Source organism: Mus musculus, chromosome 2, assembly GCF_000001635.26.
Source record: "Mus musculus strain C57BL/6J chromosome 2, GRCm38.p6 C57BL/6J".
In the NCBI taxonomy this organism is placed as follows: Eukaryota; Metazoa; Chordata; class Mammalia; order Rodentia; family Muridae; genus Mus; species Mus musculus.
In genome coordinates, this window is record NC_000068.7 from 157,404,335 (window position 1) to 157,430,630 (window position 26,296).

Below are 26,296 nucleotides of genomic sequence, written 5' to 3' on the forward strand. Positions count from 1 at the left end.
ACCCAGATAAGCAGAGTGGATGCGGTGTTTTTCAGTCTCCATGTACACACACACACACACACACACACACACACACACACACACACACAAATGTGCATGCACACACGCACCTATACACCTATGCACACATAAATATGCATGTTAGGCCTGCACATGCACACGAGTTCTAAATAAGTGTGAGAAAAGAGTTCACTGCTAGTCATCATGGAAATACACATTAAAACCACAATGTCCATTAGCCTCCGGACTGAAGAGAGTCAAAAAGACTGAACACGCCATATGGAGAGGCTGGTGTGTCCGGCAGGAGGATGAGGAGAACAGTAACCTTGGAAAAGCACAGGGGAGTTCCAGGCTGCTACACAGGCCGCCCAGCTCTGCATTCTGCCCCTGGGCATCACCCTAGGGAAGTGAACACAGCTATCCACAGAGTCTTGTGCTAAATTCCAGTAGGAATGTTCATGGTAGCTTTATTGATAAAAGTTAAAAACTGGAAATAGCCAGGGGTGGTGGTGTATGCCTTTAATCCCAGCAACTGGAAGGCAGAGACAGGTGGAATTTGAGGCTAGCTTAGTCTACATAGTGAGTTTCAGGCTAGCCAGGTTATGTAGCAAGACACATTCTAAAAACAGAAACCAAGCAAAACAACCAGAAACATGCCAGGTGCTATCAAAAACAGAATTGGCGAAGGCATGGTGGCACACACCTCTGTCATCTCAGTACTCAGGAAATGGAGGCAGAGCAATTGTAAGTTTTAGGCCAGTGAGAACCTGTCTCCCTGCCCGACCTCCCCTTTCTGAAAAGAAAAGAAAAATAATTTCACAAAAAGACAAATTGTGGTATATTTAAAAACAATAATAAAGGACCCGAATAAATCTGAAAAGAATTTTGGTGTGTGCAATAAGCCAAGCACACACACACACAACACACACTTCCTGTTTCTAGTCAAATGGCATGATAACATAGACACCGCTACCCAGGATGCCTCGGGGAGGTGCAAAGGCTTTCTAGGGGGACCACAGTGTCCTAGGGTTGGAAAGATGGCTCAGTGGGTAAGCACCTTTGCTTCATGACTCTGACAACTTGAATTCAACCCCTGGAACACACAGTGGAAGAAGAGAAAGAACTCTACGAAGCTATCCTCTGCCTGCCACACGTGTGCTGTGGCACGCACACACCTTCATTCGCGTGCATACACCCTACACGTGCACAACAATAATGAGCCCTCTACTTTTAAGGTTCTCTCTGTTGACAGAATGTCAACCTTTTCCCTCCAGGTCAGCTGTCCTAAACAAACTTTCATCCCGGGGCTAGACACGATGTCAAATGCTTCGCCCTTTGCCTCCTCAGCAAATCTCTGAGGCTGATTTGCTCACCTCTGAGGAAACCGAGGCTCAGACACACCAAGCAACTTGCCTTGAGGAACTTGCTAGAACAATGAGCTCAGTGCTCAGGTGATGGTGACATCACGCCTCTAGGCCATCTGGTCCCTCCATCCACCCTTTCTCTGCCCTAAGGGTTTACTGGGTTGGCAGCTGACTGGAGACAAGTTCAACGCAGCCACTGAACTCCTAGGTGTCAGAAGTGTGTTGGGACCCAGAAAGCCTGAGGAAACAAGGCTAAGGTCATTGTCACACCTGCCTAGTTTGGGGAAGGGAGCTGCTGAGAGTGTAGCTCTCGCACACATACACACACACACACACACACACACACACAAACACACACACAGAGAGAGGTGACCAGGCTGGCCTTGAACTCATGGATCTCCTTGCCTTTGCTTCCCCGGCACTGGGATTAAAGGCATATAGCACCACTGCCCAGCTGTTTGTCTATTTTTGATGAAACTCAGGACCTCCAGCATGCTAGGCAAACACTCTATCTCTGAGTTATAGTCCCAGTCCTAAGGTGTGATTTTATTATTTACTTATTTTATGTGTATGGGTGTTTTGTCTGCATGTACCCTCTAAGGACACAGTGCCCTCTAAGCCCCGAAGAGGACGTTAGATCTCCTGACACATGGTTGTGTGCCGTGATCCTCAGAAAGAGCAGCCAGTGCTCTTGACCACTAAGCCATCTCTTCAGCCCTTCTGTTAGCTTCTCAAGATAGGGTTTCATTCTGTAGCCTAGAATGGCCTTGAGCACATGACAGGTCTCCTGCCTTGCCTCCTGAGTGCTAGGATTACTGCCATGAACCATCATCTGGTCCCCAAATATACTTTTGAGTTTTTGTTGTTTGCTTTTGTAGCCCAGGCTGACCTCAAACTCAACATGTAGATGAAGATGACACTGAACTTTCTGATCCTCTTGCCTGTACCACCCTGGTGCCCCGCTCAGTCCTGCTCTCTTTTATCCCCTCTCTCTTTTAAAGCGGTAGGCATGCACAGCTGATATACTAGAGCACCATTGTCCTGTAATTCAAAATGAGAGCACTCTTTCTGTCTGTCTTGGTTTGTTTGAGATAGTCTTACTATATTAGCCCTGGCTAGCCTGGGACTCACTTTGTAGACCACACTGACCTTGAACTCAGGGATCTACCTTCTGGGATTAACAGTATGTGCCACCATACCACTCTTTATCTGTCTTTGTAATGCTAGGCTGGTTGTCTGTGAATCTTGGAGTTGGCCCATCTAACTCCTGGCTATCCCAAGTTACCTGTTTCACCTTTGAGAACCCTCTTCACACATATCACCTCCCTCCATGGCAATGTGGAACAAATTATGTTGGACTCCACAGTGAAAAACATTTCTTTTCCGTGTTAGAGCAACACGAGTGATCAGGGAGTCCTGACTGGAGTCACCAGAATCAACTAATGAACACCCAGAACAGCTAAGTAGTCACTCTTGTTTTGTTTTGTTTCATTTTGCTTGTTCTTTATTTAGACAAAACCTCACCTTGTAGCCCAGGTTATCCTGACATCTTCCTCTTCTTGCCTAAGTACTCAAATGCTGGGATTCCAGATATGCACCGCCTGGAAGGGTTTCTAAACTGTTTTGATTGTTTTGGGTTTTTGAGACAGAGTTTCTTTGTGTAGTCTTGGCTGTCCTGGAACTTACTCTGTAGACCAGGCTAGCCTGGAATTCACAGAGATCAGCCTGCCTCTGCCTCCTGAGTGCTGGCATTAAAGGTGTGCACCAGCTTTCTAAACTGTTTTTAACTGCACACAGTAGGTCCGCTGTCACAGTGGCTGAGGTCCTGCTTAGCTTCCTGTGTATGGAGCAGCGTTGCTGCTCAGTTAGTGCTCTTGGAGGACACTATCCCTCGCTTTGAGAGGACCGAGATGTCTCTGGGGAAGGAAATACACACACATTCAGTTCCCCCAGCTTCTGCCCACCAAGGAGAGGCGCCGTTTGGAAATCCCTTTCTGTCCTTAGAAGTCCCCAGATGGGTTTCATGATCTGTGTTTTCCCGGGAACTGGCAAAGGATGCCGTGAGTGAGTCATCTTTTGCTTGGCTTGTTTCACTCTGAGAGCTTGGGGTGCTACATGATGACCAGTAGCCTGCCTCCAGAAGGCCTCCCTTCCCCCACAGGCTGGAGCCTGCAAGTTCCTGGAACAGAGTAGTGGGAAGTTCTGGAGACCGTAGGGGCTAGCACAGCTCTGAATGAGGACCCAGATGTCACATTAATGGGGAGGGGGATGTGGAACAGGGTGTAAGACCGTGAAACCATGGACCACACCTTACAGACTTCTGCTAGAGGGAGGCCTAAAGTCCTTTTGTTTTTCTGTCACTGAGGGACTCCGTGTTTTTACACTTCAATTCTTGTTCTGTTTCCCAAGTCAGAGGCTGACTGAGGCCATTAGTAAAAGGATGAGGAGCTTGGGCACCGGGGCTGTTAAACCACACAACAAAGCCCTTTTGCTCCCAGACCTCCTTCTGGAACAAGGGCCAAGGGCGATGGCTTTCAGTTGTTTCTTGTTTGTTTGCTTTAATTAATTTTTATTCTGAGACAGGGTTTCTCTGGGTAGCCCTGTCTATCCTGGAACTCACTCTGTAGACAAGGCTAGCCTGGAACTCAGAGATCTGCCTGCCTCTGCCTTATGAGTACTGGGATTAAAGGTGTGTGCATCACCACCGCCGTTTATGACTTTCAGTTTTCAGGATCAGGAGGTCACAGACAATTGCAAAAGATGGTGACAGGGCTAGAGAGATGGCTCAGTGGTTCGTAGTGCTCTTGTAGAGGGCCTTAGTTTAGTTCCCAGCACTCACAACTGCCTATAACTCCAGCTCCGGGGGGAATCCCAGGCCTCGGGCACACCTGCACTCATAGGTGCACATACCCACACATATACACATGATTGAAAATAAAATAAAGCACTTGGGAGGCAGAGGCAGGGGATTTGGAGACCAGCCTGGTCTACAAAATGAGTTCCAGGACAGCCAGGGCTATACAGAGAAACCCTGTCTTAAAAAAACAAAAAACAAAAAAACCCCAAAACAAGCTGGGCATGGTGGCACACACTTTTAATCACAGCACTTGGGAGACAGGGGCAGTCGGATTTCTGAGTTCGAGGCCAGCCTGGTCTACAAAGTGAGTTCCAGGACAGCCAGGGCTACACAGAGAAACCCTGTCTCAAATAAATAAATAAATAAATAAATAAATAAATAAATAAATAAATAAATAAGAAATGTTTTGGATAAGGTTTGGCAGTACATGCCTTTAATCCCAGCACATGGGAGGCAGAAGCAGACAGATCTCTGTGTGTCAGAGGCCAGCCTGGTCTACATAGTTGGACTCTGTCTCAGTAAGCACAACAGACAGACCAGCAGCAACAACAACAAAAGCAATAGACAGTGTGAAGCCTGGTGGCATTACAATTGGGGGGGGGGGACGTGTAGGGGAGGGTCTAACAGCCTAGAGAGTGGTTGGAAGGCTTCTGGGAAGTGAGGGTCTACCATCCTCGAAGGGATTACCGGAAGTGGTGGCCACATAGGGTGAGATTTTGGGTGAGGCATTTTCCAGTTGTGCTGGCTAGGTTTTTCGTTTTGTTTTGTTTGTGTTTGTGTCAGCTTGACACAAGCTTGGAGTGATCTGAGAAGAGGGAACCTCAACTGAGAAAAGGCTGTGAGAACATCAGGCTGAAGGCTAGCCTGTGGGATAGTTTCTTTGTTGCTGATTGATGTGGGAGGCCACCCCTGGGTAGATGGTCTTGGAGGTATAAGAAGATCAACTGAGCAAGCCAGGAGGAACAAGCCAATAGGCCTGAAGTGGGGGTGGTACTGATGCTGGCAGCTGAGCTGGAAGGCTGAAGCTCAGTAGCCAGGAGACTCCATCATTCTGACATATGTGCCTGTGGACTTCCTTATCCCTGAATCCTTAGAGGCAACAGGGCTCTGTCACTGAGACTCTGACCAAGTCCCTGAAAGCCAAGTACCTAGAAGGATGAAGCTCACTTGCTCCCTCCATCCACCCTTCTGTTACCATCCCTCCAGTGTCCCTGGGTCCAGCCAATCGTCTGGATACTTATTGGGCATCTTCCCTGACCTGGCACTTTTTAACAGGTCCCTCCAGAGACCAGTGAGATAGGAGACTCCAGTGGATACTGTCTGGCTTTCTCTCACACTACCCACAGCATCCCGTTCTGAGCCTGTCTCCTCAGCAGGGGGATGGAGCTAATTGCAGCCCTTTCCCTAAGGGCGAATACCCATGAAGCACTTGGCACGTGGTACAGTGTGTTCAGTATTAATCTTTTCAGCATCCTCATGGCAGCTAGTAGGATTGACCTTTAGAACTTGGTCTAAACCCGACTCTGACTCCTCACTTACAAGAAGAGGGAGTCCCTATCCAGTCCCCATCCCCCAGCCATCAGTAGCTTCCTCCACTCACCCCGAAGTCTGAGGATCACTCTCAAGCCTCCCTCTCTGAACACCCACACTCCTGATACACCAGCAAGCGCTGGGGGCGCTTCCTCTGAATGTACTCGAATCACTCGCTCTTGCCACCTCCTCTGCCACCGATGAGCCACTGTCACCCACTCCTGGAAGACTTCCCAGCCTTTCTGCTGGCCTCCCTGCCTCCACCGCCTCTCTCCACCCCTCCATCTGGCTGTCACTGGAATTGTTCAGAAACAGACCCTGGGACACATGGCCACAGACTGCCTCTTCATTTACTGTCCCCCAGGGACTCAGCACTCTGTCCCTCCCCACAGCCAAGGCCCTCCCGTCTTGCTAAGGGCTCCAGCTTCATCTCCCACTGTTCTCCCTCCGCCACCATCCAGGAGACTGGTTCAAACTGGCTACGCATGGCCTCTCCTCAGATCATCACATGGCCCTTGCTCTCTCATCCCTTAAGTTTCCCAAAGTTGTGCTCCTGAGGGTCTTCTCTGACCTCCTATCTTTCCCATCCATTATTTCAAACAACAATCTGTGACCTCCCCAAGAAGGAAGAAAGTCCGGTGTTTAGCCAGTGTGCACCCAAACTAAACATTAAATCTACTCCCAAGGCCTTGGCCAAAAGGCCAGAACCAAAAGTGCTTCATCCTCTCTGACATGGAATTTCCAGTGCCTGGCAGATAGAGGGGCCTGGCTGGTGTAGCACCTGACCCTGGTCCTAGGTGGAGCTGCCCAGGCTCGCCTGCTTCTTCTTTCTCCTGAGGACAGGATTCCTCCTGTTGAGGCAGAGGAGTTGGCTGAGTCAAGCAGCCCTGCCCTGTGGTCTTGCAGGCATCCATGCCTCTGAAATGGGAAGGCAAGGAGGAGCCACTCAAGGGCCAGAGAGATAATTTAACTATCGGATGGTTTCCTAATGCCTTGTTCAATAACGAGGGTTGCAATGGAAAGTTGAGCACAGGCCACAACCTGGCTCAAATTTGGAGTTTGGAGGGGACCCTCCCTGCTGGTTCTGGGCACCCCAACTCAGGTGTCTGGATGTAGTATTCATAGTCAGACCTGTGGCCCTAGTTTTCTGTAGACAGATCTGGACTTCCTCCAGCCTCCTCCTGGGGATTCCCACCCTGCGGCTACTCCCTGAGCTGGCAGGGGCTATGGAGAAGGTGAGGTGAGACACAGGGCGTGACCCAGGATGGAGTGGCTGGCTGAGTTCCCACTCTAAGAGCCAGATCTGATGCATAGCCTCAGGCCAGGGCTGAGCTTGCCTGGCACAGCTCCTGCTGTCCAGGGAAATCTAGGGTTAGATTCTTGTTGCAACAAGCCTGGTCTGTGTCAGGATGTGGTCTGAGCAGTGCTGGGCCCCAGAACTAACAAGGGCCCAACCTCTACCCTGGCATTCCTGACATGCTGGAGCAACAAGATGGGTCACCGTTCATTCCGTGAGAGATACAGATGTGGTCTGTAGGCTGGAATCCAGCCTTGGAGACCCAGAGAGAGCCCAAGAGCAGAGAGCGGAGGTCGGCAGGGGGAAAATGGGGATGGCACAAATGTGAAACAAGGCAGCTGAAGGTGGAACCAGGGTGACCAGGCCCTGTGTGGCATCTTATGTGTGCCCGGCTTTGGGGAAGCACAGGGACCCACTGAAGGAAATGGGCTTTGGAAGGGGACCTGGGGCCGTGGCTGCTTAAGTGTCTGAAAGGGACCAAGAAGCTGACTTAAAGTGCATCTTGGGCATCCCAAACCCATTCCAGAAAAGATGGAGTAGCCATCCCTTGGTGGGACAAGTGTGAGGGGAAGGGGCTGAAGACTGACTGCATAGCTGCTTCTCCTCCAGAGTGACAGAGGGACAGTGCCTTGGAGCAGGGACAGTGCCCTGGAGCAGGGTGAGGTATAAGAAACCTGGGGCCCGGAGAGGTGGCTCAGCAGTTAAGAACACTTGCTACCCTGAAAGCAAACCCTGTTTGGGTTCCCAGTACCCACATGGTGGCTCACAAGCATTCATACCTCCAATCCCAGGGAATCCGATATGATACCCTCTTCTGACGTCCTCAGGCACTGGGCACACATGTGATACACAGACATGCAGGCAAAACACTCACACACATCAAATAAATAAATCTATTTTTTTTCAGAGTGAAATCTGATGATTCATTTTCAAGAGTACCTTGGGCCAGATTAGATCATGCTATACATGACGAGAAAACACTGATCTCTGATAATGCCTGCTTGCCTAGCTAGCTGTTTGCTTCCTCCCAAATTCTGCCAGGAGGCCCTCCCATATCCCCCGCCCCCAAATGAGAAGTTCATAGAAAGAAAATAACTAAGAGCTGAACTCACTCACCTGCAAGGTTAAGCATCTGATAAGCTTTAAAATAAACTAGAAGCAAAACAGAGGTGAACCCACACACAAAAGACTCTGTTGGCAAAAAAAAAGACAATTATAAGCTATGGAGGGAGAGTCAGGACCTCGAGGACTCTAGATTGCTCCGTTCTGCAATAGGAGACAAGAGAGAAAGGGTCATGTGTCAGGGTCTATGACCTGTTCTCTGCACTCAGTCACTGTGATTGCCATTCTAAGCTGACACCTAGCCGCGCCTAGTCGTAAAACAAGCTGTCTCCTTTTCTCTACTTTGACTCACCAATGCTCTTATGATGAAGTGAGGGCTGATTCTTCTCGAAGTCTCACCTTTCACCATCTATCCTCCCCGTATCTTTTCTTGCTTACCTGTTTTTCTTCTCTTCTGGGACCACCTAAACACCATTAGTCTCTTCTCTAACCTCAAGAGAAACTGGACTAAAATCCAGAGAATTCATCTCACAGGGGCTTCCACGGGCCAACATTAGCAATGTCTTTGCCTCAACATGGGGCCAGGGCCGAGGATCCCATGACTCAGAGCCTGCTCCTTCCCAGAGGGTTTGTGGACGATGACAGAGTGTCCAAGGACACAGGGACGGGGTAGAGAGGATCTTAAGACCTCACAGAAGAAAACTGAGCAGCCTCAAGAATGTCCTGTTTTCAGCAGGTAGAACCAAACTCAGAGCAACAGAACTAGATTTTCATCCTAAGTGTACCAGTGGGGCCTGACCAAGGCAAGTAGGGAATGGGGTGTTTTGGGGGTGGGGGTGGGGATTGCCAGATAAACCCTAGAGGACACTGAAGGACTGTGGCCCCTAAGAAGGTGGGCTATGGACCTGTGAGCAGGCTGTGTGCTTGGACATACTAACCAATTGGGCCCAGAGAGTTTAGTATCAGTTTTAGTTTTGTAGACAAGAGTCTCACCCTGTAGACCAGGCTGGCCCAGAATATACAGAGATCCTCCTGCCTCTGCCTAGTGGGTGCTGAGATGAAAGATGTGCTAACTTCTTTCTGCTAACTTTTGTTTTTAATTGTTAATTTTTGCAGTTCAGAGGTTGCATTTAGGGCCTTGCTCACACTCAGTGACTATTCTACTGCTGAGCCCCACACACCCCTGGGCCCCTGGAAGCTTAACAAATAACACTGTTTTCTGTGGTACAAGAACTCAGTGCAGAAAACTTTAAAAATACAAAAGGGCCGGGCGTGATGGCGCACGCCTTTAATCCCAGCACTCGGGAGGCAGAGGCAGGCGGATTTCTGAGTTCGAGGCCAGCCTGGTCTACAAAGTGAGTTCCAGGACAGCCAGGGCTATACAGAGAAACCCTGTCTCAAAAAACCGAAAAACAAAACAAAACAAAAAAACCACAAAAGGACATGATGGAGACTCACTTCTTCAATTATGTCCTGTCTTTTAGTGAAGTGTTGGGGGCACAGCCTGTGACCCCAGGACCTGAGGTACAGGCAAGAGGATCAGCAGCTCAAGGACATCCTTGTTTGAGGCCATCCTGGGAAACATGAGATCCTGTATCCCTGTTTAAAAAACAAAACAAAACAAAACAAAACAAAACAAAACAAAACAGCCGGGCGGTGGTGGCGCACGCCTTTAATCCCAGCACTTGGGAGGCAGAGACAGGCGGATTTCTGAGTTCGAGGCCAGCCTGGTCTACAAAGTGAGTTCCAGAACAGCCAAGACTATACAGAGAAACCCTGTCTTGAAAAACCAAAAAAAAACAAAAAACAAAAAACAAAAAACAAAAAACAAAATCCGGTGGCTGGAGAGATGAGAGATGGCTCAGAGCTTAAGAGCTCTGGCTGCTCCTCTAGAGGACTCGGGTTCAATTCACAGCACCACCCACTTGGCAGCTCACAACTGTCTGTAACTTTTCTAAGTATCCATGGCGCCAGGCATGCACGTGGTACACACATGCATGCAGGCAAACACCCATAAAATAAGACAAATCTAAAAACAAAATGAAACGAAAACAAAGCAAAAAGTTTAACTCAGAGAGAAGCAAGTTACCAAGCTCATCTCAGGCATTTACCCTGCCTCTGGGACAGCAACTGAGAGCATTGTGTTTGTCCTTCCTATCTTTCTCCATGGCCACATTTTAAAACTCACAAATGGGGTAATATACAATATTTAAACCCAGGTGTGATGTATTATGGCTACTGTCCCAGGGCTCAGAGACATGGGGGATTGCCATGAGTTCTAGGCTAGCCTGAGATACATGAGACCCCATCTCAGACCACCACCACAAAGGCCAGCAAGATGGCTCCCATGGGTAAAGGTGCTTGCCACCAAGCCTGATAATCTGAGTTTGATAGAACAAGATAACTGACTGGTGCTGGGCAGTGGTGGCCACGCCTTTAATCCCAGCACTTGAGAGGCAGAGGCAGACAGATTTCTGAGTTGGAGGCCAGCCTGGGCTACAGAGTGAGTTCCAGGACAATCAGGGCTACACAGAGAAACCTGTCTCAAAACAAAAACAAAAACAAAAACAAAAACAAAAAAGCCTGACTGGTATCCTTTGGTTTTGTTTTGTCCTGGAACTTGTTATGTGGATCAGGCTGGGCTCAAACTCACAGAGATCCACCATGCTTGATCTCAAACTGTTCTCTGAACTCTTCAAGCACAGGCCACACCCATACAGTTACAGAAAGTACATAAAATATAATAATAGTAATAATAATAATCCCCAGCAAGTAAATGAGAGAAGCCAGGGTCAGTCTCTAGAGCTGCTTTTTTGTTTTGTTTTGTTTGTTTTAAGTATAAAATGAAGTTTTTTGGGGGCATGAGAAGGGAAGTATGGGAAAGAAAGGGGACACAGGGGGACAGAAAGAGGAGAGAGAAAGAAGGGAAGAGGTCTTCAGGAAACACAGTATGTGTTTGTGTGTGTGTGTGTGTGTGTGTGTGTGTGTGTTGGGGGGGTGGAGTCAGAGAGGGAGAGAGACAGAGAGATGAGGGGCAGAGAGCTCCAAAGCTGTTTTTTTTTTGGGGGGGGGGGGTTCAAGACAGTGTTTCTCTGTATAGCCCTGGCTGTCCTGGAACTCACTTTGTAGACCAGGCTGGCCTCAAACTCAGAAATCCGCCTGCCTCTGCCTCTCAAGTGCTGGGATTAAAGGTGTGTGCCACCACCGCCTCCAAAGCTGTTTTTAACCACTCAACCACGATGTTCAGCCACCCGTTGATTCCCACTTCGTGGAAAACCATCTAGGAGCCCATGTGCATTTTACTGGTTCTTCATGAGAGAACTTTGATGGGATGGGGTTAAGCTGGTGTGAGTCAGAGCAGGGTGGGATAGCCTTCCTTATCTGGTCCAACAGTTACTTCCAGGATCCCTAGTTAGGGACCTCTTCTCACCTCTTCTGATCTGTGAAGTCAATACTTGACCAAGAGGGTAAGGGACTTTTTCTTTTTTAAAGATTTATTTATTTATTTTATGTATATGTGTATGAAGAGGGCATCAGATCCCATTACAGATGGTTGTGAGCCACCATGTAGTTGCTGGGATTTGAACTCAGAACCTTTAGAAGAGCATTCAGTGCTCTTAACCACTAAGCCACCTTTCCAGCTCCAGTAAGAGACTTGTTAAGGCCACCCTGTGCATAGGCTGCAGAAGTCTGTGGTCCCCAAACTGCTGCCACATGTCCTCAATCCAGTATGGGGCCGACAAGCAAGCCGTGTGGGTAGGCATGGAGGAGCCTCAGTGGAAGGCTTTCAGGAGGGGTGACTTTGGACCAGCAGGGGCAATGTGGAAGGGGGAGGGACCTATAACACACACTTGATTGTTTTTGTTTGTTAGTTTGTTTGAGGGTTTTTGTTTGTTTTTGTTTTTCGAGACAGGGTTTCTCTGTATAGCCCTGGCTGTCCAGGAACTCACTCTGTAGACCAGGCTGGCTTCGAACTCAGAGAACTCAGAAAACTGCCTGCCTCTGTCTCCCAGGTGCTGGAATTAAAGGCGTGCGCCACCACCGCCCGGCTGAGACAGGGTTTTTCTGTGCAACTCTAGATGGTAGATGTCCTGGAACTCTGTCTGCCTCTGCCTCCCAAGTGCTGAGGTTAAAGGTGAGTATCACCACCGCACAGCTACACTTGTTTTTGAGATAGGCTGAGATCCACCTGTTTCTGCCTCCTGAAGACTAGGATTAAAGGGGGGCTATCACCAGCTACCAGCAGAACTTTCAGGGAGGAAAGCTGAGCATGTAGGAGGATAGAAGTGAGACGGAGGCCAACCCCACGAGCGATGGGTCAGGGGTAGCTGGAGAAGGCCTGAGTGGGAGGCTCCAGGCTCAGCCTCTGTGTGCCCCACCCCCAGCCTACCTGGTAACCCCTGAGCCAAAGGAAGAAGCTGGGCTCCCACTTAGCTTGTGAGTGGGAGTCAGGGCTTAGCTTCCCTTCCTAACAGGCCTTGAGTTTCTTCAGCCCTGGTCCTGCCCCAGCTCCTGCCAGCTTCTTCCATCCTTTCTGTTGGCTTAAGCAGTGGTGAACTCAAGATCCTGGAGAAGGCTGAGACCACAAAGACCAGTCCTGGGGTGTCCTAGGGGCTGTGGCCTGTCGTGTCTCCTTGTTTTGGGAACCAGGTTGTGGTTGGGCTAGGCCTGCAGCCATCAGGTCTTCATGGGGCCCATTCCTTTCCATTCTTCAAGACCCTGCCCAAATGTCTCCTGTCAGCAAGGCTCTCTAAGAATCGCCACCACAGTCGAGGGAAAAGCGGCCCCCCACTTTGTTCCTACATTCCTGGAACACACTGGAAGAGTCCCTGACCACTGAGCCTTCATTACAAGTGAGGCCTTACAGTGTCACACAGTAGGGCTCCTCACAGCATTGTCAAGTGGTGCCACCACCACCTCCTTCCTGAGCCTTTTGCCCAGCTGCCCAGAGCTCTGAAAGTCACATGATACGCAGATGGTGAAGCCAGGCCCCCAGGACACTGAACCCTCTGTTCAATGTTTCCTCTTTCATGTTTGGAAATCCCCAGAAGGCAGGCCTATATCCTTGGAGACCTGGATCAGAGCCTCCCCCACTGCGGTCACTACCGAGAGGCCCTGGGCTGGTTTTGATAGGACAAAAATTCGAGCGAGGGAGGGGGTACCTTTGACAGGCCCGAGCCAAGGTGCACCCCTGAGAAACTCCACCATGAAACAGATGTAGAGTGGGAGGCTTACTGGGGAGGGGAGAAGAGTGGGGATATGGGGCAGAGATAAAGGCAGACAAGCAGACAGACAGGGCGACAGAGAGGGCAGAGAGGAGAGAGACAGAGACAGAGAGAGGGAGAGAGGAGAGGACACACACACACACACAAGGGCAAAGAGCGGGATCTGGGGTGGCTGCAGGCTCTTTTATCCCCAGCACACACCTGGCAAGAGGTACACGATGAGATGACGTAAGCAGCCGCTAGGTCCCTGAGAGTGGACCAGTGGAGTCGCCTGTATACTTACAGGTCTCTTGTATACAGTAGGCAGTTAATAAGTTCTCGTGACATCCATTCTAAGTTCTAGTCTAGATTCTCTTTTGAACTTGGGATATGATCTTGGGCAAGTCACTGTTTTCCAGCCCTGTTTCCCCAACCGTAGAAGGAATGTTTAGAGACCGCGTTTGCCGGCTACCGTGGTGTCAACTTGACACAAGTTAGAGTCATTTTGGGAGAGTGAATCTCAGCTGGAAAAAATGCTCCCATCAGAGTGGCCTGTGGTGCCTCTTCTTAATTAGTGCACCCACTACGGGCGGACCCCTCCACAGTCTCAGCACCAGCTCCCGCTTCACCCTCTCTTGTCCGAAACCTGCCTCCTGTTTTGCTCGAGATTCTTAAATCCGGGAGTGAGAACACGGGTAGATGCCGTTCCTACGTCACCATGCCAGGAACACAAGTTAGCAAGGTGCGAGGGTCACCTGACCTGAGCAAGACTTGGTTGGGTGTGTCAGGCCTGGGGGAGGGAGGATCTTCAGAGGTGCAGACGTGGCTGGAGGAAGGGCTGTCCTGGGTGAGTTTCTCCTTCAGGTATGAAGGGAGGAAAGCCCGCAGGCTCCCAGCAGCAGGAGGCTTCAGAGTGTTGGGGATACCCGACCTCTTCACTCCCTCAGGGTGTCCACCAATCCAGCTACTTAGCTCTGAGCCTCTTTTCTCTCATCCATTGCAGGGAAAGACAGTATCTCCCTTCTCTGGAGTGAAGAACAAAGACCTGTTCTGAGGCTCCACACGTAGGCACTATCACTGAGTGCATTGTCTTTGTAATTATCTCCCCGCCCCCACCCGGAATCCCCCCCACCCGCAGTGCCCTTTCACTCCGCAGGTTTCTAAACTGCTCACACTTGAAGGGGTGGGGGTTGGAATCTCTGCTCTTGCTGCAGACTTCCGGCCAGCCCTCTGCCCTCCGGTCAGGCCTGGGGGAGGGGGGGGGGATCAAGGGCCCTATTTCTTTCATGTTTCTTCCCAGACATTCTAGAGGAAGGAGGTCTGGGCTAGAGGTCTCCACCCCTCTGTTCTGGGTGACCTTGGGGAACTGTCTGAGCCTCTCTGGGCTTCTTCTCCTAGGGCCTTAGGGAGTGATAGGATAAACAATTAAGTTTCTTGGTACTTGGCCTTCTTGAGGGCCTGGTGGGACGGGGCATCTCCCTACTTTCCCACGAACAAATCTAACACCCCCTCCCCCGGTGCTGGGGATCCTCATGCATGCTGAATAGCTATGCTGCTACTGCGCTACATCCCAAGCTACATCCAAGTCATTTTTTAAAATTTGTTCTTTACTTATTTGCTTTACTTCGCACCCACTGGCCCCCTCCGGGTCACCCCACTCCTACAACCCTCCCTCCCTCCCTCCCTCCCCCCCTTCTCTGAGTTGGTGGGGGCTAGGCATGTTCACTCCCACTGAGGCCAGACAAGGCTGCCCAGCTAGACGAACATATCCCACATACAGGCAACACCATTGGGATAGCCCCTGCTCCACATCAAGACCAAGCTGCACATCTGTTACATATGTGTGGGGGAGGCCTAGGTCCACATCCATGTGGTTAGTGGTTCAGTCTCTGAGTGCCCCAAGGATCCAAGTTTGTTGAAGCTGTTGGTCTTCCTGTAGAGTTCATATCCCCTTAGGGGCTGCAATCCTCCCTCCTACTTACTCTTCCATTAGAGTCCCCAAGCTCCATCCACTGTTTGGCTGTGAGTGTATGACTCTGTCTGAGTCAGTTGGTGGGTAGGGCCTCTCAGAGGACAGCCATGCCAGACTCCTGTCTGCAAGCATAACAGGGTATCATTAACAGTATCAGGGACTGGTGCTTGCCCATTGGGTGGGTCTTAAGTTGGGTAGGTTATTGGTTGGTCAGTCCCTCAGTCTCTGCTTCATCACCAATCTCTGAGTTTCTTGTGGACAGGTTAAGTTTAGGGTTGAAAGTTTTACCTTTCAATTTGAGGCAGGTTCTCACTAAGCTGCTCGGGCTGATCTTGCCGTCTTAGCTGAGGTAGCTGAGGCAGGCGTTGAAGTGCGAGTCTTCGGCCTTGACTTTCTGTGTAGCTAGGTTGACCGACCATTCTTTCTGTCTGCTTTTGATCGCTTGTTTGTTCCCATCTCTTCTCTGATTAGTGGGTAGACAGAGGAGGGACCTGCCAGTGGCCCAAGCTTCCCCGTGGCCAGCCTCTGAAGAGATGGTGTTCATGGCTCTGGCTCACAAGAGCTTGGCCTCATTTCCTACATTTCTTCCATGGCCCCCTCTTGGGTTGTCCTCACACACACTCCATAGAAGCCCAGACATCTGCCTCACCTGTGTTCCTGCCCTCTGGACCTGCCATCTGTCAGCTTAAGGGTCCCCCTGACCCCCGTCCCCACCTTTCTGTTTGTCCCGTCTACATCTCACTGCTTCTCAGCTCACCACACTCTATGGGTTCCCACGCTATTGGGAGGAAAGTCTCAACTTCTCCTTGGGTCCCAGGAAAGGCCCAAGGATTCTTGGGTCTCACCTCAGGCTCACCTTAGCCATCCCCTTAGCAGGCTCCTCCTACCCTCAGCAAGCCACTGTTCTGTGCTCCACTAGCACTGTCCCACTAACAGTTCCAGTTGTGAGAGTATGTGTAGCCCTGATCCTCCGCCCAGCCCTGCACATTCTCTGCCTGCACATTTGCCCTGCCCTACCGTTACCTGGTAACCAGCTCTTCAGACTGCACTGGCTGGGCTAGCCCCACTCCTTTAGCCCTGTGCTCGCCCGTCTCCTTACTGGGCTCCTCTAATTCACTCAGTAGGCTGGGCTTATTCACTGCTATATCCCAGCTCCAGACCCTGGTATCTGCTAGAAGCTCAGTAAGTCTCAGGGGAACAGAGGTAGGATTGGGGGGCGTGGGAGTGGGGAGCACTGTAAAGTCTTAGACCGGGTGGAAGAAGGCCAACCTCATCTCAGAGCCTCAGGCTGGAGCATGCAGCCTGTGTATCCCTCCAGCCTATTCTGTAGTTTTTAGCCTGGTCGCTTCAAGTAGAAGACTCACACAGGCCATGAAAAGCATGGTGGGGCTGGGTTAGAATTCCCCGGAAGACTTCGACGGGTCTGGTTTCCCAGTCACTACCGGGAAGGTGAGCTAGGCTCAGGCTGGGCTCTGCAGATTAGCTACCACAGACTAGGGTCACCAAGACTCCTAAGAGGCTGAGAATTGTCCCTGATCCCATGTCATGGACAGCCTTGACCCATGGGCCCACTGCCATGTGTAGGCCCTTAGGATCTACAATGCCTCCATCTTGTATCCTGCCTTTAGGCTTTTACCTCTATAGAGGAAGGAAGGGTCTGAAACGGATCACTATGTACAACCAATGCTTTAAAAAAAAAAACAAAAAACAGCGTCTATGTCGTGTGTGCACAAGTGTGGAGGCCACAGCAGGCCGTCCAGGGTCTTCTCTGATTGCTCCTCATCTTATTCCCTTGAGTCAGGGTCTGCCACTGAACCGGAATCTCACTTTTTGGGCTAGATCTGCTGGCCAGTGAGCTCTCAGGGTTTGACCGTCTCCACTCTCTAGTCTGGGGTTTGACGTGCGTGGCCATGCCTGGCTGGAGATCCTCCTGTTTGTATATCAAGTGCTCTGACCCACTAACGCATCCTCCATTTCTAGATGTCCTGTCTTTTTTGACAATGTCCACACAAGGAGAGTTTGCCAAAGCTGGGCAAGATGGCTTCTACCTGTGTCTTCACGTCTGGGAGGCTGAGACAGGAGGATTGTCAAAAGTGTGAGTGAGGCCAGTGTGAGCTACAGAGGGAGACTCATCTAGGGGTTGGAGGTTGGGGCGATGCATTAGTGTTTAGTGTTGGGATGTTCCGAGTCTGGCCCCGGACGCTTCATAGTACTGATGCACAGACATGAAGCAGTAAGGTGCTGTTTTACTAACACAGAGCAAAATAAGGTACATGATCATCTGTCTGCCAGGCCAGACCAATATCTCTCCCATCATATTCTGCAATGGGGATGATCGTTCCCATTTGAGTGGTGAGTAACTAAGAAGGAGGAGAGTCAGAGTCAGTGATAGGAAGGTTGGAACTTGTCCTCGTACAGTCTGTGGATGCCACATCACTGTGTTTTCTACAGCCAGCTGGCCAGTGACCACTCTATACTGGGCATAGGCCAGGCCATGGCTCCTGCCCTCAGGGTACAAACAGACACACCCAGAATGGACTTGGGGTTGTGTCTCTATCAGGGGTGTGTCTAGAAACGTGTCCTGGAGGATATGGCCCTTACCCAGGATCACGAAGGCCTGGGAGGGTGGAGGCTGGTGGTAGGGGTGGGCATTCCTGGTAGGGGTTACAGTCGGAAGCCCGGAGGGATGGTTAACAACAAAGAGTACTCAGAAAGTTCAGTAATGAAACCCTTGTGCTGGGTGGTTCTTCTGAGAACCTCTGATGTAAGGCTGCCCTCAAGGAGGGCACGTGTGAGGGAGGCTGTGTCTGCAGCAGAGCCAACAGCACTCTTCCACGTAAGACTGTGAGGACTTATCAGTGCAAACCTACCTCGTCTCTCTCATGGAAGCCTTACCCACTGGGCAGGCTGCTGGCATACTGCGGCTCAGGGGGAAATAGCATACGTTAGGTCATGCATATATTTGCACAACGGTGGAGCTCCGGGTTCAACCTTAGCCTGTCAGTCTAAAGTTTATGCTTTGAAGCTCTCTGTCTTCTCAGCTCTAGAACCACCCAGACCTTTCCTGTTGAATTTCTGGGGACAGATGTAGTGATACATTTGGCAAATAGTTAACCAACTCTCTGGAAGGAAAAACTAATGGGTTCATTGTCACATTTCTCCCCATTTCCAAGTAGAACGTACTTCCTCTGAGGCTGACACCAGGTGACCAGTCTGACATCACCAAGTATGGCACAGGGAAGGACACTGCTCAGTAAGTGCTTGCAAGCCGTTTGAGAGCCAGCCCCAGTGCCTCACAGGAAGAGTATCCACCCTCCCCTCCCCTCCCTCAGCCCAGAGTGGCCAGTAAAGGCCATTAGACAAATCTTAGGCATGGAGGAGGGCGGAGAAACCTGCTCCTCCAGCCAGAGCCTGCCCAGGGGAGCCCTGGGAAACTGCCGTTAATCTTTAAGCAAGCCCTGCGAACAGGAGTGGCTGGCTAGTTTGCCCGCTGTTCATGAGAAACCCTGAGCAGTCCCCGTGGCCACAGTGGGCTACCCTGGCCCCACTTGCTCTTGTCAGTGAGGCCCTCAGATCTTCAGCCTGGCCCACTCCTTCTTCACAACAGAGGGGGCTGGAACAGGAAGCTAGTGGACAGAACACACCCTGAGGCACCTGGCCTAGATGTGACCTCAGATCAGTCTGACTCAAAGCTTTGCCCTTTCCTGGTCTCCTGGGAGACATAGCTGTACCCTGGGGCTGGAGCCTCTCACAATCTAGGATGATGGGGGACTTGCCCTTTGGGAGGGATCTTTGCCAGAAGCCCAGGCCTGTGCCACATGAACCTCAGTTTCCCTGTCTGTGAGATGGAAGCACTTTCAAGGAAGGAACATGGAGATGGTTGATAGATGGTCAGGCCCATCTTTCCAGAGTGAACGGGAGGAGTCAAGGATGCTCCTGGACCCCCAACGGGCAGCGCTAGAACCTGGTGGTCTTTGAGACCAGCCTGAAGCCACATCTCATCCCGCTTGCCCCATTTTTCTTCTCTACTTCCTGTCCGGTTGGTTCTGTCATCCTCAGTGGCTGGCAACAAGCACACTGCCCAGCAGATGCACACGGTCTCCTTATGCATTGAAAGTGAATTTAGGCTTGGCCTAATTGAGCTGGGCCCCGCAAGTTCCTGCCCTCCATTGGCAGAGGCTGGAGGCTCCGCAAGTTCAAGGCCAGCCTTGGCCACATAGTGAGCCACTGTTTTGCCTTTTGATACATTTTAACAATACTGCCTCTCCCCCTCACTATTTCCCTGTCCCTTCGGTTCCAGTCTCTGAGGATTAGAGACACTCAGGGTCAAGGCTGGTGTGGCCAGTGCCTCAGTTTCCGGACAGTGCTAGCCACCGGTGCGTAGCTCAGGTAGCTAGGGTTGAACGCTAACGTGGTCCCGGGAGGCCGAGCCCGGCGCGTGGCGTGGGGTTGGGGGGGCGCCCCCGCGGGCGGAGCTGCGGGGGGTGGGGGGCTGGGTGCGGGAGGCGCGGGCCCGGCTCGCACAGCAGGTCTCCCGGGTCGCCGGCGGGGCCCGGGTCCGCGCTTCCTCCTTTCTCCGGCTCGCGGCGGCCGCGGCCCCTCCTCCCGCGCGCTCCCTCCCCCTCGCCGCCGCCGCCGCCACCGCCGCCGCCTCCTCCCTTTCTCTCGGTCTGTCTCTCCGGGCCCGGAATCCAACCGGCCGCCCCGCCGGAGCGGCCAGGCCGCTGCCCGCCAGCGCCGCGCGCCCCGCTGGGGTCCGCCCGGGCGCGTCCGGAGCTCACGGTCGCCGTGCAGGTGAGCGCCCCCGCCCCGCCGGCCCCGCGCCCTGCTGCGGGCTCCCGCCCTGCCCACTCTACGCCGCGGCCCGCGAGCTGCCCGCCGCGGCCTTTTGTTGGGATGCGCGGGGGAGGACGAGCGGGGTGCGGGGGGCACCGGAACGCGGGGACCCTCGGCCGCAGAGTCCCCTGGCTCGGTTAGGCCACATTTGAAAACCCGGCCGATCGGCGCCGCCCGCGATCGCGGCTGCTGGGCCTGGCGCCCCCGGCCCGGAGTGGGCGGTGGGGGTGGGGTGGGCGTTGGGGAAGGGGCACCTGGAGGGCCACACTACCTCCTTAGGTCTCACTGGGGCCTTGGGTAGGGCCTAGTGCTGCTGGTCTGGAAGAAACAGGGCCACCCTGTCCTCGCCCCCCATCCCCCCCAACCCCCAGCCTCGCCCCTGCGCAGGCCCAGCGACCGATGGACTCAGAAGTTGGCAAAAGTTTTGGGGTTTCACTACCGCCACCAGGTCCGCTTGCCCACCCAGGCAGGTACTGGAGGTGAGTTTGTGCCCCCTACTACGACCCACCACCACTTGTGCCTTAGTTAGCTCTCTGAGCCAAGGCCCTCCTCAGTGGTAGGTGGGCTGGTTGAAGGGTGGGGTGAACAGAGGGGACTCACTCTGGGTATCCATCCCATAAACCTTTGAGGCATTCCGATTAGAAAGGTGGACAGAGGTGTGTGAGGCTTCTGGGACCCTGAGGTCTTCCCGGCTTTACAGACTGCCCAGTGAAGGCAAGTGGTGTTGGGGTCATCTGGGTATAGGTCAGATTTAGTTACCAAGGTGGACACGGGGGCGGGGGCAGGGGCGGGGGCAGGGGACTCTTCCAACCTTATGGAGTCCAGGTGTCTAGGTTTCTTGTTTTCCTGAGTGACCTGAGCCAGGGACCGCCCCTTGGACTATTCACATCAGTGACTATTCCCTGCACTTCCGCAGCCCAGGACTTGGCATATATGGGGGGGCGTGCTCAATAAATGAGTCCCATCCTGGAGCTCGCTCGCACAGGATGGTTGAGGTACCTGTGGCACAGCTGCCTGCAGAAGCGGGTAACTCCGTGCTACAAAGGGTTCCCTTTGGCCTCAGTCCTCTCAGGGAGGATCGATCAGTTGGCTTGTGAGGTAGCTCGGTGGTAGAGCACAGGCTCAGCTTGTTCAAGGCCCTGGTGCTAGCTGCAGAACCACAGGAAAGAAAATGGAGCAGTTATAACCAGAGCTGCTGATATCCAGTGAACGCCTCCCGGGGTTAGCCTGGTCTGCAGCTGCAGAGGAGGATATAGCCTTCCTGAGGAGCTGTCTGGCTGCCCTTTAACCCACCGTGACGGTGAAGGGTGTGTAGTTTTAGATCAGGCACAAGGCATTGTTGGAAGTTTCCCTCCATATCTCTCGCACCTGGCAGAGACATAAGGCCCTACTGGAGATGAGGTGTGTCTGGGTGAGGTAACCTTTCCACAAGGGAAGTGATTTACAGTGTGTCACCTCTCAGCTGACCTCCTGTCTACATCATGGGGCACACACTAATGAGTGCTAGGAGTGCCATGCTCCCTGCTCCGTCCCCTCCCCCTAGTCTCTTGTTCATCCTTGTTCATCCCAGCCTTAGGGCAACCCTAATCTCTCCCACCCCACCTTCCTCTATCTCCTGTGTCCTTTTCCCGAACCCCCTCTCCCCCACCAGCCTCCAGCACATAGGCTGGCTCCTGTTTGGGGCTTCTTCCCTGATTGTCATCTGAGGGTGGGGGTGAGGATAGGGTGTGTCTCGCTCCCCTAGCCCCCCAGGAATCTCGGAAGGACATGGTTAAATGATCTTTGTTCTTGCTGTCCATCTGCTGACTTTGATCGCGCATTGAGCATATACTATGCACCAGGGCCTGGGAACTTTGTTGAGCAGCTTTGTGGTAGGAGGAGCAGACAGCTTCCTGGAGGAGGGGCTTAAGCTGAGTGAAGCAGTGGCGGGCCAGCCAAGAATGCAGCTGGGTCAGTGCTCTTCCTTTCTATTCAGAAGGTCATCTGCCTGGGGACTTGCTGGGAAACTGTGAGCAGGTCTTTGACTCCTAGAAACTGGAGTGTGGGGGATAGGCCATGCATCAAGCAAGTGGCCAGATAAATGAATATATACTCGTGGCTGTGATAAAGGCAGAGGACTCTTGAAGGAGGAATTTAGGGGGCGTCTGGGCATGAAGCTAGGGGAAGGTGTGCCAGGCAGAGAGAGGTGTGTATGTGCAAAGGCCCTGAGGTGAGGGGAGGTGTATAATTGTTGTGGGGAACCAAAGGGAGAGCTATGAGATAGGATGATCCAATGGGGCCGCTATCAATAGGACTGCTCCCTATGAGGGCCCACTGGAGCCTGGAGGAGGATCTTGGCCTCCAGTTTTTACATAGGGAGCAGGTGGGTATCCTCTCTATGAACCAGATTAAGCTGGAGGGCAAGGTACACAGCTAATGGAATAGATGTGCAGTCTGGACTTGCATATTCTGTGGGAGCCCTGATCAGGTCTCAGAAGGAGGAGGAGGAAGAGGAGAAGGAAGAAGAAGAGGAAGAAGCTAGGTTTAGTAGGAGTTCAACCCAGAAAGCCAGAGGCACTGAGAGCCCAAGGATCAGGAAGTGCAGTGCAGGGTCGGGGTGAGGGTGAGGGAGAAACTTGGGAGGGAGCTGGAGAGCAGGAAACTGGAGATCATGCTTGGGCATCTGATAGACCTGAGTTCAAGTTCTGACTGCTGGCTATCCTATGTGCTGTGTGTCTTTGGGTCCTTCATTGTCTCTTTCTGAGATTTGGTTTCTTCATCCCTGAACGGCCAAGCATCTCTCCCTTTCCAGAGAAGGCTCTGTGCCCGGCATTAGTTAGTTAATGTACAGAAAGTGGGACCTGTTTGCTGTATGTGGCATCGGGAAGTCTGTTAGTGTCTCTGGGCTCAGCCTTGCCATCTGTGCGGCTTTGGCTGGCATGGGTCTAACCGTCCCAGCTTGAGCAGGGCTTGCTAGAAGAGGATGCTTGCAGCAAAGGACAGGGGTGTGCTGGGTCACTGTGAGCCCTGGCATCTCTGTGCCACAAAGCTGGGCTGGGGAGTGTGCACAGGAGATGGTCTGGCTTTCTGGATATAAACCATAAGACCTAGAGAGAGAAGGTTACTTGCCTAGGGTTTCCTAGGTGACAGCCAGGGATGGGCTATAGGGCTCTGAATTCCACATTTATAATCTGGTGCTCTTGGAGTCTTAAAGCCCTGCAGAGGCCCCACTGTGAACTACAGCTGCAGTTTGAAGTCCTCCTGCCCCTCTGTGGCCCATCAGACTTCACAGCATCTCAGGCCTCCTGTGCATTTTCCATCTCTCTAAGGAAAACCTTTCTGGCTCTCTGGGGAAGGGCCCCATCGCCTTTGAGGGGCCTCAGTTTCTTCATCTATAAAGGACAGCAGTGACTCATGGCTCCCTGGATGTCCCAAGAGGATGGACACGGGGTACTTCACACATCAGGACTTAATAAATGTGGGCAGGGCAGAGCCAGACCTAGGCTGAGGTCTGGCCTCCTCTAGCGCAGGTGGTTCATGCCCTGTGACACACGGGTGAAACTGTAAAATGGACTTGGAGCTAACAGGGCCAAGGAGAAGCTGGAATCCCATCCTTTTAGGGAGACCTGTTGTCCAAGGCCTCATTCCACTGGGAAGCCTAGAGTCAAGTCACAGCCTCTTTCCTATGCTAATCCTAATGCTTACTCTATTGACACTCATTGTACAATTCATGTTTCCTCTTCTCTGGCTCAGACAAGAAGTCCTGACTCCAGTTTCATAGGCTGAAGTGCTGTGTCGAGCCGCGTTCTGAGGTCCAGTGTTGACTTCATGGGAAACAGTGCTGTGATAGATTCATAATGTCTGCTCCGGACAGAAGCTTAGCAAGCATTATCTGTGTGCTATGAGTTTGTCATTCCTGATCTGTCCAGACTTTCTTTCTTCCCTGTGTGTGTATGTGGGTGCCATGGGAGGTGGGAATGAAGGAGAAAGACCCAGGGCAAGTTGGCCAAGCTAGGACTGTCCCCACCAGTCAGCCTGCCTGTGAGCATGGCGCTTGTGGCTAGCCTGACTAAGGGACTAGGCAGTTAGGGAGAATCCCAGAGCAGGAAGCCAGAAGCCCTGTGTTTCCATTCCTTGCTATGGGACTTTGGGCCAGTGACTTCCCCCTAGGACTACTGAGAGTTCTAGAAAGAAGAAGCTGGAAGCGAGAAGAAATTGAAAGATTGTGGTTTGTTTCTTCCTGTTCTGGTCCCTAGAGTCCTCACTACAGGACCCTGCCTGGGGTTCGGTGGGGCAGGGGATGTCCCGGATGGCTGGAGGGTGTCCGCTAGCTATTGGTGATGGTAGACGTGGATCTTTAGGCATCCTTGGGCTGCTGGACCGTGCAGCCAGCACAACTGAAATGGATACTGGGGGCTGGACCCATGGTTGCAGTAGCATCAGGAAGCGTGGGAATCCTGCTAGGGCCTGATAGCTTCTCCCAGGCCACTCTGCCCAACTTGTGGCCTCTGCTTGAGTTTATCTGATGTCAGTATCCACACGTTAGGTTCTCCAGAGCTGGACCACAGCCGAGTGACCCACTGTATCTGTTTCCTGTCCTGAAGTGGGTGGAACTTTTATTCCTACTATGTGGAAGAAGAGCGGGCGCTCCGAGAAGTTAAGGTGGCTGTAGCCATCCAGCTAGTGAGATATGGGTCTGGATGTCTGCAGTCTCGGGGACTGTGGGTATCTGGTTCCTGCTGAGTGTCCCCACCGCGGCTTGTATCTCTTTTAGGCAGAGTACAGGTTCCCTGACTTCTTGGGTTTGTAATCGTGGCTGGTGGGTATTCGATGGTCCAGTTGCATGATCTCCTGGTAGTGGTAAGGCCTAGGAAGGCAGTTGGCTCTGGGTCTGAATTCTGACATGGCAGCCCTTTTGCTGAATCTGGAGGTGGGGAAGATGACTGCTCTGTGCCTCAGTTTCCCCAATCTGTGTAGCTCTAGCATATCTCTGAGAAGGTGGCCTGTCTATCGGGCGTGCTAGTATGTGTCCAGTGCTTGGGTGTTTTCATGCTGTGAGGGAAGGTGATTCTGTGGTGAGCCAGAAAGGCAAATTGATCTGGAAGCCCTCTGGGCTGGCATCAGCGGCCTTGGTCTGTGGTTATCTTGGCCTGTGCATCTAGGAAGGATTGCATTGATTGCAGCCTGCCAGCTCCATCTAGCTACTTCGAGGCCGGCTCCCACCCCTCCTTATCCCTCTTAGAACCTGATCACATGTCCATTCCATGACCTACAGTGCCCAAGAATCTCCTTACCTTGTGGGGGTCCTCCCTATGAGGTATCTGTTATCTGGGCAGTGGGTGCTTCCCATGCTGGCCTGGGTACAAGCTACGTTTCCCTTGTTTCTGGAGGCAAATGGAGGCTCAGAGAGGGGCCGGGCCTCTGCATGTCTCCTGGAGATGTCCCCAACCCAGACAGTTCCTTCCTCAGGCCCAGCCTTTCTTCTCTGTTGTGTCTCTTTTGTGGGTTACGCCGCAGGCGCTCTGAGCCACTGGCTGGTTTCCTGTCTGCTTTCGCCTGTACAGGTCCTGCATTCCTGGGATGGTCCCCTGTTCTGTTATTGGGGCTGTGTCTGACACAAGGTCTTGCTCTAGAGCCTCGATTGAGCTGGAACTCATCTTGTGGCCCAGACTGACCCAAGTGACCTCCTACTTCTGTTTTCTGAGAACTGCAATTCCAGGATCCTCCATCACAGCTGGCTTGGTACCCTACTGTTGAGCAAGCTCTCCAGGAGCTAAAGTATCCCTGGCTCTCCCCTCACCTTCTGTCTTTCCCCTGCGCCTCCTCTACCCTTTCTCTGTCATCCCTCGAGGCTCCATCCATGGCAGACCCCACCTCCAGGCTGGTTTTCTCTGCTTCTAAGGGAATATGTGGTAATTACCACTCCCAAGGGTACAGCACTTTATAGTTTACAAAGCACTTCTATGTAGTTACCTGTGCACCCCAGCAGGGCTGTGAGGGAGACAGAACCCAGAGATCACCTTCATTTGACAGATGAGGAAGCCGGCCTCAAGTTGGGCACCTGTTGGGTGCTCTCCCTGCTGGGGCAGCTAGGACACCCCTATTCTCCTGAGTCTTGAGTCTGTCTTCCCCTATGAGTGCCTAGATGGATCAGAGAGGTTAAGTGACTTGCCTGGGGTCACACAGTACTGAAGA

General features: G+C 52.1%; 1 protein-coding gene across 14 annotated transcripts in view; it reads left to right on the forward strand.

Moving 5' to 3' along the window:
* Window positions 1-19,571: 19,571 nt before the first annotated feature.
* Src (Rous sarcoma oncogene) overlaps window positions 19,572-26,296 on the forward strand; it is a 47,933-nt gene continuing 41,208 nt past the window's right edge. For 2 of the 14 annotated variants that reach the window (XM_030249001.1, XM_030249007.1), the window contains exons 1-2: window positions 19,785-20,080; window positions 20,494-20,601. The gene's annotated coding sequence lies outside the window, so the exon portion shown is untranslated. Of the gene's footprint in view, window positions 19,676-19,782; window positions 20,081-20,493; window positions 20,602-26,296 lie in introns of those variants that run through there. The other 12 variants (XM_011239404.2, XM_006499066.3, XM_030249002.1 and 9 more) reach the window with 7 other exon arrangements.